The 14834-nt window shown below is 44.7% G+C and overlaps 1 long non-coding RNA gene across 1 annotated transcript; it reads right to left on the bottom strand.

Moving 5' to 3' along the window:
* Positions 1-8652: 8652 nt before the first annotated feature.
* Positions 8653-10491, bottom strand: LOC137839786 (uncharacterized). The gene is made up of 3 exons (XR_011086020.1): positions 10337-10491; positions 9197-9216; positions 8653-9113 (listed from the first exon to the last, which is right to left on the bottom strand). It is a non-coding gene; the product is annotated as an uncharacterized lncRNA (long non-coding RNA).
* Between the last annotated feature and the right edge of the window lie 4343 nt (positions 10492-14834).

The raw sequence follows: 14834 nt of genomic DNA, 5'->3' as shown, positions 1-14834 counted from the left end.
AATTGCATTTTCCAGTTTTAATGTCTCCTTTTTTTTTTCTTGCAGTGCAAATCGAATAGACCCCAGTCTAGTAACTTTCCTTGCACACTATTTTAGCCAATTTCAAAATTTTAACACATAGACACACATAAACTCACAGAGAACACAAGGACAACACAAAGGCCCACAACAAAAACACAGTGCACAAACAACATCAACAAACAATGCTGCGCAAACGTCATCCTCTATTTGATGTTTTGGTTTTACTATTTTTATTTATTTTTTCTCACATTAGTGGCCTTCCAATAAGGTTTGACAACTGTATCATTCGCATACATCAGCGTCATTTATACTTTGGGGAAATTTAACAGCCTTGGTCATGCTTCTTGTTTGTACAGGAGTTCTTATTGACTGACCATAATATATTTTGCTATTATATGGGGGGGGGGGGTTCAGGTCTTTTAAATTAGATGCACGTTTTGCATAGGAGCAGAAGGAGCTTCTGCCTCAGGCTCCTCTTCTTGAGCCACGCCTAACAGTGCGCCTACGCACTATAGCTTCATTGTCTGACAATCATACTTGCGGCCTCAAGTTTGGTAACTTATTTAACGTATACTTCTCATCCCCTGATACATTGTCAGTAACACTTTGATGGCCCCCCATTATAATCAATTTAGTTCAACATTTAAATCATAGGGATTTCTAAAGATGGAATGTTTCTTTAGTGCAATAATAACTTTCTGTGGTAATTCCTGCTTTGACCAGTTTTCTGGTGAGGAATTCCACAGAAATTTGCCATTTCTTCCCACCATGTTACATGCAGCACAGTAGCGAGTGATACGTGCTACCATTCACACACATTCACACCGCGGAATTTTCTTAACACAACGAGGTGTATTTCCGTCTACAAGTTCCATCTGTAGACCGAATTCCTATCACTTGGAATTCACAACAAGGACTCCGCCGTCCTTACCCAGGTACCCTTTTTCTGGGGACTAAAATACCCCAACCACGCAGCCAACAAAGAGGTCTCACCGAGTCTCTGAGAGATTTCTTTTGAAGTTTCCGTCAATCCTCGCTGCCGAGAGGTGCTGAACCGGACGCCGGCCTGGTGGATGAACATTGTTCCCCAGGGCTTTCCTTCAGGCGTCCTGTGACCTCTGCCGTGCACGGATTCGGCGTCTTCAACACTCTTCGGATCAGCGAGCAGATTTTCAGGAAATCCCGGACGAGCCCCCAAAAATGTTGGGTTGACAACATTTATCTGAAATCAATCTCAGAGGCGGTAGGTCTTTTTGGCTTAGCGTTTTCTTCTGCGCAGAAGGACGCATCCCAGACACACAGCAAGTGTGGCTGAGACCCGCGCTCTGCTCTGAGTTTTGCCGTGCTTTTATTGAGAGAGAGAGAGAGAGAGGCAAGTGTACATGGTTGAATAGGTTTCCAGACAGGAAGAACATTCCATAGTTATATCCCATTACCACAGAACACAGGGGGTACGTCTCATGACCATTAGCTCAACAAAGACGTAGTCTTTAGTGCCTCTGGGAATACATTGCTGTGCCGTACTCATGACCTTTGTCCGCTTCAGCCGTCCCATGACAATCTCATGATCTGCACATGTCTAGCTAACTGTGGGGCTTATTGTATAGCGCGGCTAATGACTGCCATATGCCCCCAAGTCATTTTCACGAGGCCAGATACTGCGGAGAATCTTGCACACAAAAGTAGTTACATAGAATCCAATGATAAAAAGTATATTATTTCCAACAGGTTCAGAGGACACACAACTCATAGATAAGACTGTACTGACAGATATGCAGGGCAATGCTCCAATGGTGGAAAAACGAATGTGGACGACAAAAGGTGCAATAGTGGATACAGATAATATCCACCGCATCAATGACAAACCTGTTTTACCAAAATCACTTTTTAAGGCAGCAGTGCTTGCGACACATGGGCCTTGCCATGTGTCGACAGGAGGGATGAAGTCCATCATAGATCAACAATTCACTACCTTTGGTTTAGATGCTTACTTAAATTTTTTTTGTAAAGCATGTCCTGTTTGTGTGAAACATAATCCACAAGGAAACATGAGAACTAAGAGAGGCTCATTTCCAAAACCCTCTTATCCATTTCAAATCATGCATATGGATTTTATTGAACTCACACAAAGTGGACCTTACAAATACTGAATAGTGATGATTGATGCATTTTCAAAATGGGTGGAAGTAGTTCCATCTAAATGCGCAGATGCCTTAACAGTGGCAAAAGCTATCTGCAAAACCATCATACCAACTCATGGCATCCCCCAAACCATTTACAGTGACAATGGTCCACACTTTGTGAACCAAGTTGTGCAGAACATCGCTGTACACCTTGGAATAACGTTAAAAAACCACTGTGCTTGGCATCCTTCGAGCGCAGGCCTGGTTGAACGGGCAAACTTTACCATCAAAAGCAGGTTGAAAAAATGCATGGAAACAACAGGCAGACCTTGGCCAGAGTGCCTCGACTTAGTGAAGCTCTATATGAGAATTACTCCCACTTCAGAAGGACTAATACCTTTTGAAGTCATACATGGGAGACCATACAGACTACCAGTGTTCCCTGCAGATTTGCAAAAAGCAGACGAAGAACAGACCTTGGCAGATTATATGATCAGGACGCTCAAACTGTGTCAAAGACAAATTTACTGCCGCCTGATCTTTCCTCCCCACAGGTCGACAACCCCATCAATCCAGGAGACTGGGTCTACATCGAGGTCATCAAAGGAAGGAACTGGGCCAGCCACGACGGGAGGGACCATTCCAAGTCTTTCTGACTACACATGTTGCACCCAAGGTTGCAGGACCCACAAATACATTAACGACGACTGCTCTCCAGGAGGAAACTGGATGGGAGCTTTGGACATCACCGCTGTGTGCCAGGATGAGAGAGCCGTTTTCAAGGTGTAAGGGCTCTACTACCAACATGGCTGCACCATCGGACGGGACCTACTTCATTCAGAAGTTCAGAGGCACTGCCTCACCTGCATCCTATGAGTGCACGTGCCTGTTCAGTACGGATCATGGTTTTGTGGTCACAGGAGTTGTCCGATGCTCCCTGCCAACTGGACACGAGTGTGTGCGCCGGTGTGTGTGACAGACCTCACCTACAGACTAGAACATCATCAGCTGACGAAAACACGAGCACATATACAACTTCTTAGACGTGACAGACGTGATAATGATAATGAGACGTGGATTGCGTAGATGCTGTTCTGTTGAGCATGTTTTACAGAAACTTGATGATTTGACCATCGAAAATGCTTCGCAAGTGATGGATACAATGATGTACTGTTTCTGTGTTTTTGTTTTTTATTGATAGCATTCTGGTCGTCTTAGGCAAAGGGACCGTGTAAGAATTTTCCTGCTAATAACATCTGGCCGGCAGGTTTTTCGCTTACACAATAAGTTTGATCTTGGGGTATTGAGGTAATGCCTCATCTTCACTGGAAAGTGTTGCTATCATTGTTGTTGTTTTTTATTTTTACTATTCATCTTTCTTCATTATACATGTATATATGTTTTTTTACTTGTCTTTGTTGTTTGGGGTGGCATAATCATATGATAAAACAGGAGGGAGATGTTAGGGTTTTTCAGATTATCCTTATCGTATAATTATGTTGGAATGCAACCGGTAATAAATAACCTACCTTGTCCCATCCTCCACAAGGTCGTAAAACATCCCCTGATATGTTTTGACTAGAGCACAAGGCCTTTCTGTTCAACCTACTCTTACCCCCACTCTGTTTCTCTTAATAAATATGCCTTTGCAGTTGGGAGAGGCTCCAGATTTCATTCCTGTAGCGAGTGATCTCTCCACCTGCAGGTGTCTAAAAGAACTTGCCTTGTCTCCTGTGTGGTTCTTGCAAAATAAGTTGGAGTGAGCAAATCTCTAACAGATTTGATTTGTGTATGGACTCAAAAGTTGTATACTGGTTCTCCCTCATGATGTGCATGGAAGGACACCTCACAGGCTACTGTGAAGGACATATGTATTTGCATTCTGTATTTAAGGAATGAAATAAACTTAATCAGAGGACAGTGCTCATGACTGAATGTAGATATGGTGCAGTTCCATTGGTTGAAAAAGACAATAAGCTGTTGTTTAAGGGTTGCCAATAGCATCACATCCCACCCCACATGAGCGCAGCATTTCTAAAGATTTCACGACCCGCATTTGTCAAATAAAACCAAACGTTTCATAATCTATCACACCATTTCCACCATTATAATGACTGCAGTTTTTGTGAATTGTGCTTTAAAACAATTACTCCAAGCTGCAAGCATATCAGCAGCTGCCATCAATGTGGCTGCCACCAGCCAAGCACGGAAGCAGTTACTTTAGTCAAAACGTGCATTATGATTTTTCACCTTCACTAGTACACTAATAATAGTGTATATAGTATAATAATATAATATTACAGCCTCTTGAGTGAGCAAGTGTAAATGTGTTTCTTTTGTGGTTCAGGTTTCTGGGAGAATACACATTGCCAGTTTAACAAGGGATCCCCTCATTTAAATGTGGCTTCACTCACACTGGCTAGTGGTCATCTATCGACGGGAAGCTTTTTTTTGCTTTTTAGCCTACATCCTAATTCTGTTTAGTCCTATGTAAATTCTAACCTCCAATCCTTTTCAAGAAAATAATCTCGTTGATAGTATTATCAGCCATGATTAACTACTTTTGCTTTAGTGTACTGTACTGTACTTTAGAGGACAATGTGGCAAAGAGGTCAGGTGCGATGTGAGCTGGGTGGCAGCCAATTACAGAAGTTATCTCGAAGGACCAAGGGACGTGTGGTCAGGGGAGGCAAGGGAGGCCGTGCCTCCCCTGCCATCAAAAAAAGGGGAAAAAAACAAATTCAATTGTCATGTTCATTAAATTGTTTTTATTATAAATGTTATAAATAACATAATTTTCTTTTTAATTTCAGTAGTTTTGTATCATTTTGAACCAAAATCACTGAATTTTTATAGTTAAAACCGAAGACGAGTCGCTTGGAGGAGGCAACGTCCTGCCTTGCCTCCTCTGAGGATTGCAGAATCACACGGCTGCCGATGCTGACAGGCTATGTAGTTACATTGAACTGCTGTCTGTCTCTATGTCGCTGTTTAAGTGTTCAAACACTAATAACTAATTTCCGTAGTTAAGCTGATGTATATAGCATCAAGTGTTTTCTGTCATCTGTCTGTAACGTCGTGTTTCTTTAGATGAGCAAAACTGCTTTGAAAAGCGACCCAACAGAGGCAACGAAAGAAAGTTCTCCAGCCTTATGGCAGGGAGCGCTAGTGATCCCGGGATGCTTCAGGCGCCCACCTCTAGAATAAGTGATCTCCAGTTCAAATTAACAGTGAACAACTGAGCAGTCGATCATTTATTTCAGTTTATATTCTTTTTTTTTTTTTGTCGTTTTTGCATTTCATTTTACAATGGAGGATTACATAGTCGAACTCAAACAATTTCCAACTATGGATTTTCGGTCGAAGCAGGAGGTCATCAGTAAAGGTAGACCATCTCCGGAGTTAAAAGGTTTGATTCGGACAACGGGACTTTAGAGCAGTGTGCCTTATTGAGTGTTTTTATGTGTGAAGACTGCTGATATGGGGTTTTAATTAAAATAGTCATGAACCTCACCGCACGTCACTGTTAAGGACATACGTATAATGTCACCTCTGGCAGGGAAGAGGTTCGAGCTTGCGTGAGGCAGAAGAGTTCAGCCTAGACAGACGGATTTGCCTCCATACACAGCTTGGGCTCTGGTACTCATCCTCTTAAATTGGGCTGGACTCTCTTCCACACTGGAGTTGCCCACGAAGAGAGGCCCTCCGCCATTGGGTGAAGGGCACATGTTGCTCAGCCACTCTTTTTGGAGTCCTTGGAGGGTTTGCTGGAGAGCGCTCTCACTGGGGACTCCTTTTTTGTGCTGGGGAACTTTAATGCTCACATGGACAATGACAGTGAGACCTAGAATGGGGTGATTGGGAGGAATGGCCCTCCATCTGAACCAAATAGTGTTTTGTTATTGGACCTCAGTGCTCGTCACGGATTGTCTGTTGTCCATGAACACCACATTCAAACATAACAGTGCACTTAGTACCAGGACACCCTAGGTTGCTGTTGGATGATCGACTTTGTAGTTGTGGCACCTGATTTGCGACAGTATGTATTGGACACTAGGATGGAGAAAGGGGCGGAGCTGTCAATTGATCACAACCTGGTGGTGTGTTGGCTTCGATGGTGGGCGAAGATGCTGATCCGACCTGGCAGACCTTGAAGGAGGGCAGGCAAGAGGAGTATAAGAATAGCAACCTTGGAGATGGGGGTTAGACCTTGATTGATTGACAATTTTATTCAGAATATTCAAATATACAAAAAGTACCGAGCTTCCTGTTTGTTATCAGATAAAGTCCTTGCATAAAACGAAATTAAATTGAGGAAGCAAAATAAACACAAAGAGAATAAAAAGAAAAAAAGGATATACGGAAAGGAGTGAGAAGCATAGATTTTTAGCTCTCACCTCTTTATCAAAACAAAATTTACATTTTTTTATATAAAGGCAAACCTCGGTTTTCGAACGTCCCGGTTCTCGAACAAATTGGAATTCGAACGAAAAATTTGAGATTTTTTTGCTTCGGTTGTTGAGCAAATTTCGGAGGTCGAACCTCGCGAGATGAGCTGAGAGGACTCGAGAAAACCCGTTGTTATTGTATTTTTGTTACTTTGAGGATTGTATTAACCCCTAATCATGCCTCCAAAGAAAGGACGTGGGAGCAGTAAAGTCATCCTAAAACAAAAAGACGCTCTTAAAGCAATGCGACAGTGAGCATTAAGCAAATTAAGCTCCCTGCGCACTGAGGTCCACTTAAATTTGGGAAAGTACATCAGGACAGGAAATTTCTAAATTTCAGCGACGACTCTGTCACAATAATGCGGCACGCTACGGTTGCGCGTTCGGCGGTGCGCTGCAGTTGCGCGATCGGACAAAAATGCGCAAATGAAAAAATGCTTGAAAAAGGCGGGTTTTGTATGTCTTGGAACGGATTAAATTTTCTTCCATTATTTGTAATGGGAAAAATAGATTCGGAATTCGAACGATTTGCTTCTCGAACCGCCTTTTGTGGTCGAAAACCGAGGTTTGACAGTATATATAGTATGTGTATATATATTTATATAGCTTTAGGAGGAATGCCCAGACTTCACCCTCCCCAGGTGGGACTTTTTTTTTTTTTTTTTTCTGTAGCTCAGGTAGTGTGGCAAATTTGAACAGGTTCCCTCATTCCTAGCCCAAGTTACAGGGGGGGGACATATCCTCACATAACCCTGTAACTTGGGCTAGGAATGAGGGAACCTGTTCAAATTTGCCACACTACCTGAGCAGACCCCCAGGAAGACAAAAAAAAAAAACAGTTGGAGTCTAGGACTCACTTTTCTCAAAATAAGGGGGGGAACATATCCTCACGGGGCACCGTGTTGTGTTTCGATAGGAGCAGCGTGTCTTCGTCGCGGAGCAGTCTCAGCCTTGCGCCGTCACATGTGGCGAAGTGCCGTTAAGCCGGCGGTTTTAGCCGCATGAAGCTAACACATGCAATACCTGCTGATTAAACTAATATGTAAACTGATGGTAAAGAATAAATTACTATTTATTTATACCTTTATTTTTATGTTTAGAACATGAAAAATGCACGAGACAGTTTTTAAAATAAGCCTAATAGAATGAGCGTATTTTTATAAAGCAAACAAGTGTAATGAATATTAAATAACATGTAGATAAATTGCAATTGTAATGCAGGAATTTTATGTTTACACTATTATTTTAGCTGCTATGGTTACTAAAATAATAATTACCTGGTTTAAATCTACAGGAAATAGCATTTTATTTTCTTAATCAACACTCGGATCACGAGGTGCCCTGATTGGTTGAATCATACACACTTCCGGTAGTGTGTATACTTGCAATACCACTTACCACGGTCTGGGAGCCGCTACTGAGCACACACACTTCACACACACAATTCTCAACATTGCGACCATGTGGGGTAAGTGAAAAAAAATCGTGAGGCATGTTGTTAGAGCATTTCAAGCTGTTTTAGAGTGGTTTCCCGAGTGGGGTCCAGGATTTTGGACCCCACAACGACACAGGGCCCCACTTTGTTGGTGGGCTCCCTGTCTTCGGACCACCCATACTAATAAAAACAAGTACACACACACACACACACTTCATACAATAATCACACGCACAAGAATCACACTCACACACCCAGACTCACCCATGTACACTACACACACCTGCTCTCACATCCGCGTGTGCCTATACCCTTTTGCCAGTTTGCCTGTATGCCCCTATGAGCCACAGTGCCTGTTACTTTTTTGCCAGTAATTCAGTAAAGCAATCAAAACTGAACCACGTCTTCCCTCCTGTGTTCTGACCGACACCCGGGGGCGAAAAGAGCATAACCATCCGAGCCAACCTCCTATACAGTCCTCAGGCTCCCCAACAATAGCGGTAGAAGTTTGCATCATTTTATTGCAATGTTTTTCCTTATTCAGATTTGTTTCAAGAGTACAGTTACAGTTAAACTTTGATGGTTAATGCAGGTCTCCCCTGTGCCGGTCCCGAGCCCGGGTAAATGCAGAGGATTGCGTCAGGAAGGTCATCCGGCGTAAAAACTGTGCCAAAAACCTCTCATGCGAATCATTTGGACAAAAACGAATGGTTTGCTGTGGCGACGCGTTTGGGGATAAGCCGATAGGAGCCACCACCTAAATGCAGTCGAAGGCTTGATGTAAACCTAACTCGTCATTATGTTTAATTTGTATTGAACATAAGCAGTGTTGAAAATGGATGGATGCATGCCTATTTTCTTTTTACATGAATAAACATTTACTGAGCCATCTTATTGTGATATATTTCCACTGGCGCATAGTTGGCAAATGACTAGGCTTGATTCCCACATTTTGCAGTGATAAAGGGCATTACAGTTCTTAAGTGGTTCCCTTACTTCCACGCTTCATCTAATTTCTGCTGCCAAACATTTCATCATCCTCATCTGTTGAGACTTCCTCAGGATAGCCATCTTGAGGAAATATGCCTAAAAAAAAAAGGCAGAGAAAGAGTCACATAACACAAGCAGAAAATAAATTTTGTTTAGACTACTAAAACAAAAAGCAATACCTTCACTGAGATCCTGCAGCCTGCCATTCAATAGAGAGAAACAATGTTAAAAGACAAGTAAGGCTAATAATGCATGTCAGAAATAACATTCTCTTCGCAGGAAACCGATCTTTTGAAATGAGTTGAACAACTTTATCAATTGAAAATTTGTGAATAGGAATCATTTCTGCCTTATTAAATTCTTATTTAAAGCAGGGCAACTTCTTGGGTACTGATAATGCAAAGTGTTACAAATTTCATAAACTGATCAAGTATCGTATTTTCCAGACTATAAGTCACTCCGGTGTACAATCAGCCATAAAATGCATATTAAAGAAGAAAAAAACATATACAAGTCGCACAAGAGTACAAGTCACATTTTTGGGAAATTTATTTGACAAAATCCAACACCAAGAACAGACATGAATAGGCAACAACAGGCTAAACGATGCAGTATGCTAACGTTACATAAACACAAACGAGGAACTGAGAATGTGCCTGACATAACATATTAACAGTTAGTCAAATAACTATAACATAACACATTTATCAAACCAGCCGTGTCACTCCAAACCATTATCTATGTCCTCTGTCACTTAAAAAAACACCACTGCTGACTCCGGAAGTACATGTGGCGCTGAGGTCAGACTCATTGTCAGTTGCGGCTCCAATTATTCCACAGTGAAAATAACATGTGATCAACTATACTATACTATACTATACTATACTATACTATACTATACTATACTATACTATACTATACTATACTATACTATACTATAATATAGTGAGTAATGTGTTGATGATAAAGTAATAATGTGTTTATAATTACACATATAAGGCGCTCCTGATTATAAGTCACACCCCGGTCAAACTACGAAGAAAACTGCATCTTATAGTGCGGAAAATACGGTATAAAAAGTATCATTTTCAAATATTGTTTCCAAAAAAAACTGACAGTGCAGAAAATACAGTATTAAAGTATAAATATCAAATATTGTTTCCAAATTCACACTAATGATGCCTCACTAAAATGGGTGTCTGACAACTCCTTAGTCCTTTTTTCCCCCCCAGAAATGGGATTATTAACACAGATTTGATAAGAACACAGACAGCAACATTTAATACAATATGATACTCAAAATTTTATGACATACTTACACTTTGATGATTTTGTAGATTTCCTGTCTATTCTGGCTGGGTGTACTACTTCGACTTGACATCGCTAACAACTTGTCAGCAAGAGCTGCATAGTCGAACTATAAAACAAATGTTTCAAGGGGGAAGTGTCTGGATGAAAAGTGGTCCAGTGTAGCATATCAATTTTAAATGAACCACATTCATTAATATCTATACGTATGTCAGGCGCAGAGCAGGGAGAGGACTCGAATGCAGAGAGTTCAATGTCCAAAAATGCTTTTATTGTCGCCACTGACAGTCGAACAAAAAACGCCTCACTAGGAGGGAAAAAAGGGAAATCAAAGGCGCCTCGAACCGAGGGAGAAAAAGGGGAAATCAAAGCGCCTCGAACCGAGGGAAATACAAAAACAAGGTAGCGATGTAACCAAGTTAACATCGGTGATCAAGGTTGCTCTAACAAGGCTTCTACGTGGAACTCGAGGGTTTCGTGATCGCTAGTGTTCTGACAAGGCAAGACGCACTGGCACTGGATACGGGGAAAGACGCGGGTTATATGGACACAGGAGGGGAACACAGGTGAAGACAGTTGGTCATTGACGCAGGTGCACACACTTGGAATCAGGGGATCACGTGACCGGACGCACAGGGGAAGGACACACTGACTGGAACGAGAGGAAATCACACAATAAACAGGAAATGAACCGGACGACACATGACAGCATGACATAACCCCCCCCTCTAGGGCCGGATCCCAGACGGACCCGGAGCATCGGGGTGAGCCGCGTAAAAGTCATCTAGTAGCCCGGGATCCAGGATATAACTACGCGGCACCCATTGCCGCTCCTCTGGCCCGTAACCCTCCCAGTCTACCAGGAACTGCCAGCCACGGCCCTTCCGGCGCACGTCCAGCAACTTCTTAACTGTGTAGGCCGGCCCACCCCCCACCGTCCGCGGAGGCGGAGGTGCCGCGGGAGCCGGCACCATCCCACTCTCCCTCACCGGCTTGACCTTCCCGACGTGGAAGGTGGGATGCACCGCAAGGGACCGAGGCAGGCGGAGTCGCACAGCCGCTGGACCGACGACCTTGGAAATTGGGAACGGCCCCACAAAACGGGGGGCCAGCTTCCTGGAGCCCACCTGGAGGGGAAGGTCCCGGGCGGACAGCCAGACCCGCTGGCCGGGCCGGTAGACAGGCGCCGGACGACGTCTCCGGTCAGCCATCCTCTTCACCCTGTCGCCCTGGCGGACCAGTATGGCCCTTGCCGCCGCCCAGATGCGCCGACAGCGTCTCACCACGGCGCGTGCCGAGGTAACTGACACCTCCGGCTCGCTGGCGGGGAAGAGCGGGGGCTGGTATCCAAAGACGCACATGAAGGGGGACATCCCGGTCGCCGTGGTGGGAAGGGAGTTATGGGCGTACTCTACCCAGGTCAAGTTTTGACTCCATGACGAGGGGTTCTGGGTTACCAGACAGCGGAGGCCCGTTTCCAGTTGTTGGTTGATGCGTTCGGCTTGGCCGTTTGCTTCCGGGTGGTAGCCCGAAGTGAGGCTCACGGTGGCCCCTATAAGCTTGCAGAAAGCCTTCCAAAAGCGGGACACGAACTGGGGGCCCCTATCTGACACGACGTCCCTAGGAAATCCATGGATCCTGAAGACGTGGTCCATGAGAACTACTGCCGTACGTTTGGCCGAAGGTAATTTGGGCAGGGCAATGAAGTGGGCCATCTTGGAGAACCTATCCACGACGGTGAGTATCGTCGTCTTACCGCTAGACACCGGCAGTCCCGTGACAAAATCCACAGAGATGTCGGCCCATGGTCGAGAGGGAATGGAGAGAGGCTGCAGCAACCCCATCCGGCGGCCTGGAGTGTTCTTACTTCGCGCACAGATGGAACAGGCTGCAACATACTCCCGGACGTCCGCCCCCATGGAGGGCCACCAGAATCTTTGTTGGAGGACGTGCAGGGTTCTTCGCACGCCCGGGTGACACGTGAGCCGGGAGGTGTGCGCCCAGTGGATCACTTGGGATCGTAGTTGGGGCGGAACAAACAGTCTATTCTCGGGACAACCCCTAGGGGGTGGATCATCGTGGTTTCCTCGCTTCACTAAGTCCTCTATGGGCCAGGTTACGGCTCCCACCACGCAGTGAGGGGGGAGAATGGGCTCTGGCTCTGTGGACGCCGGGTCTGGGCTGTAGACGCGTGACAGCGCATCAGGTTTGGTGTTCTTGGCCCCCGGTCTGTAAGACAACGTGAAATGGAAACGGTTAAAGAAGAGCCTGGCGGGAGTTCAATCGCTTGGCCTCCTTGATATATTGCAGGTTCTTGTGATCGGTCCAAACCAGAAAGGGGTGTTGGGCTCCCTCCAGCCAGTGTCTCCATTCTTCCAGAGCCTTTTTGACCGCTAACAATTCCCGATCTCCGACGTCATAGTTCTGCTCCGCGGGGGTCAGCCGTCGGGACAAAAAGGCGCAGGGATGAAGCTTGTTGTCGACCTGGGATCTCTGAGACAGGACGGCGCCGATTCCCTGGCTGGAGGCATCAACCTCCACCACGAACTGACGAGATGGGTCAGGCAAGGTAAGAATTGGAGCGGTGGTGAACCGCCTCTTCAGCTCCTGGAAGGCGGCTTCAGCCTCCGCCGTCCAGCGAAACGGAACTGTCGGGGAGGTGAGAGCATGCAGGGGAGCCGCGGTGGCGCTGAAGCCTCGTATGAATCGCCTATAAAAGTTAGCAAATCCTAGAAATTGCTGCACTCTTTTGCGGCTATCCGGTACCGGCCATTGGGTCACCGCGCTTACTTTGGCTGGGTCCATCTGGACCTTTTCTGGGGCTATGATGAAGCCAAGGAACGATATCGTTTCTACATGGAACTCGCTCTTTTCGGCCTTGACATAAAGTCGATGGTCCAGGAGTCGTTGCAGGACCGACTTAACATGACTCTCATGGGTCTTCAAATCGGGTGAATAAATTAAGATGTCATCTAAGTAAACGAAAACAAAGTGGTCTAAGAAATCACTCAGAACGTCATTGATCATGGCTTGGAAGACCGCGGGGGCATTGGTGAGGCCGAACGGCATTACCCGGTATTCAAAGTGTCCCCGGGGGGTGTTGAAGCCCGTCTTCCACTCATCACCTTCCCGAATGCGCACGAGGTGATACGCGTTACGTAAATCTAACTTGGTGAATACCCGAGCCTGCTGCAACTGATCAAACACGGCCGACATGAGTGGGAGGGGGTACCGATTCTTTATAGTGATCTGGTTGAGGGGACTGTAATCTATGCAGGGGCGCAGGGTTCCGTCTTTCTTCCCCACAAAGAAAAATCCGGCCCCTGCAGGCGATGATGACGGCCTGATCAGACCTGCTTTAAGTGACGCGTCAATATAGTCATTTAAGGCCTTCTTTTCGGGGCCCGAAAGGGAATAAAGTCTACCCTTGGGGATCGAAGCACCGGGCAATAGGTCTATGTATATTACGTCTCTGTGTCGCGAAAGCCACACAAAACAACTTTACAGATTTGCACAAACGATAGTACTTATCAATGGCGGTGGAGGTAGTAAGTGCTCTACGTGTCAAGTACAATCCTCTGATTGTTTTATTACCCCGATTGTTAGAGATTTGCTCACTCCAACTTATTTTGCAAGAACCACACGGGAGACAAGTAAGTCCTTTTGGACACCTGCAGGTGGAGAGTCCATTCGTCGCTGTGCGTGCAGCGATGATCGAAATGGAGGTCTGACTCAGGCCTCGTGCAGGAGCATTTTTATTGAGAGAAACAGAGTGGGGGTAGAGAGTGGGGGTCAGAGTAGACAAATGGCCGAAGCCCCTGGCTGATCAAAGCACAGCAGGGGGTCCTTCACGATGTTGTGTGAACAAAACAACTTTGATTGGTTCCTCTGCAGCTAGTCAATCAGTTCAAAAGATCTTAGCACTTTGTTCTACTACTTTTGTTAAGACAGGACAAGCGAGTTTAATTATTCCAGGTTACATTCCAACATAATCATAGGATCAAACTAACCTGAAAACCCTAACACCGATCTACGTAAAACGGAATGTCCTCTGATTGGTTCATCGGGTTTACATATTACGCCTGTATATTACGGAAGCCACATGAACAACTTTACAGAATTGGAATTCAGTGAACAGAAAAGGAGCACCTTATTAAAAGGCGCACCTTTGTTTTTATTAAAGGCTCTTAGGTGCGCCTTATGGTGTGGAAAATACAGTAAATAATTTACAATAATAATAATAGTATTGCTAATAAAAACTTGAGTTATAAGCTCAAAATATATTTCAGTGTTATAAATGTCAATACTCGGATCGGATTTGTGGTTAAAAGATCGGATCGGAGGCCTAAAATGCTGATTGGGACATCCCTAGTATTCTGATTAACTGGGATGAGAATGGCAAATGTGAAAAAGCACGGAAAAGTAGCACGGGGGCGGAATGAATATATATATATATATATATATATATATATATATATATATATATATATATATATATATATATATATA

Source organism: Syngnathus scovelli, chromosome 20, assembly GCF_024217435.2.
Source record: "Syngnathus scovelli strain Florida chromosome 20, RoL_Ssco_1.2, whole genome shotgun sequence".
Taxonomy (NCBI): Eukaryota; Metazoa; Chordata; class Actinopteri; order Syngnathiformes; family Syngnathidae; genus Syngnathus; species Syngnathus scovelli.
Note: the sequence above shows the minus strand (reverse complement) of the source record. Positions and strands in the feature narration are given on the sequence as shown.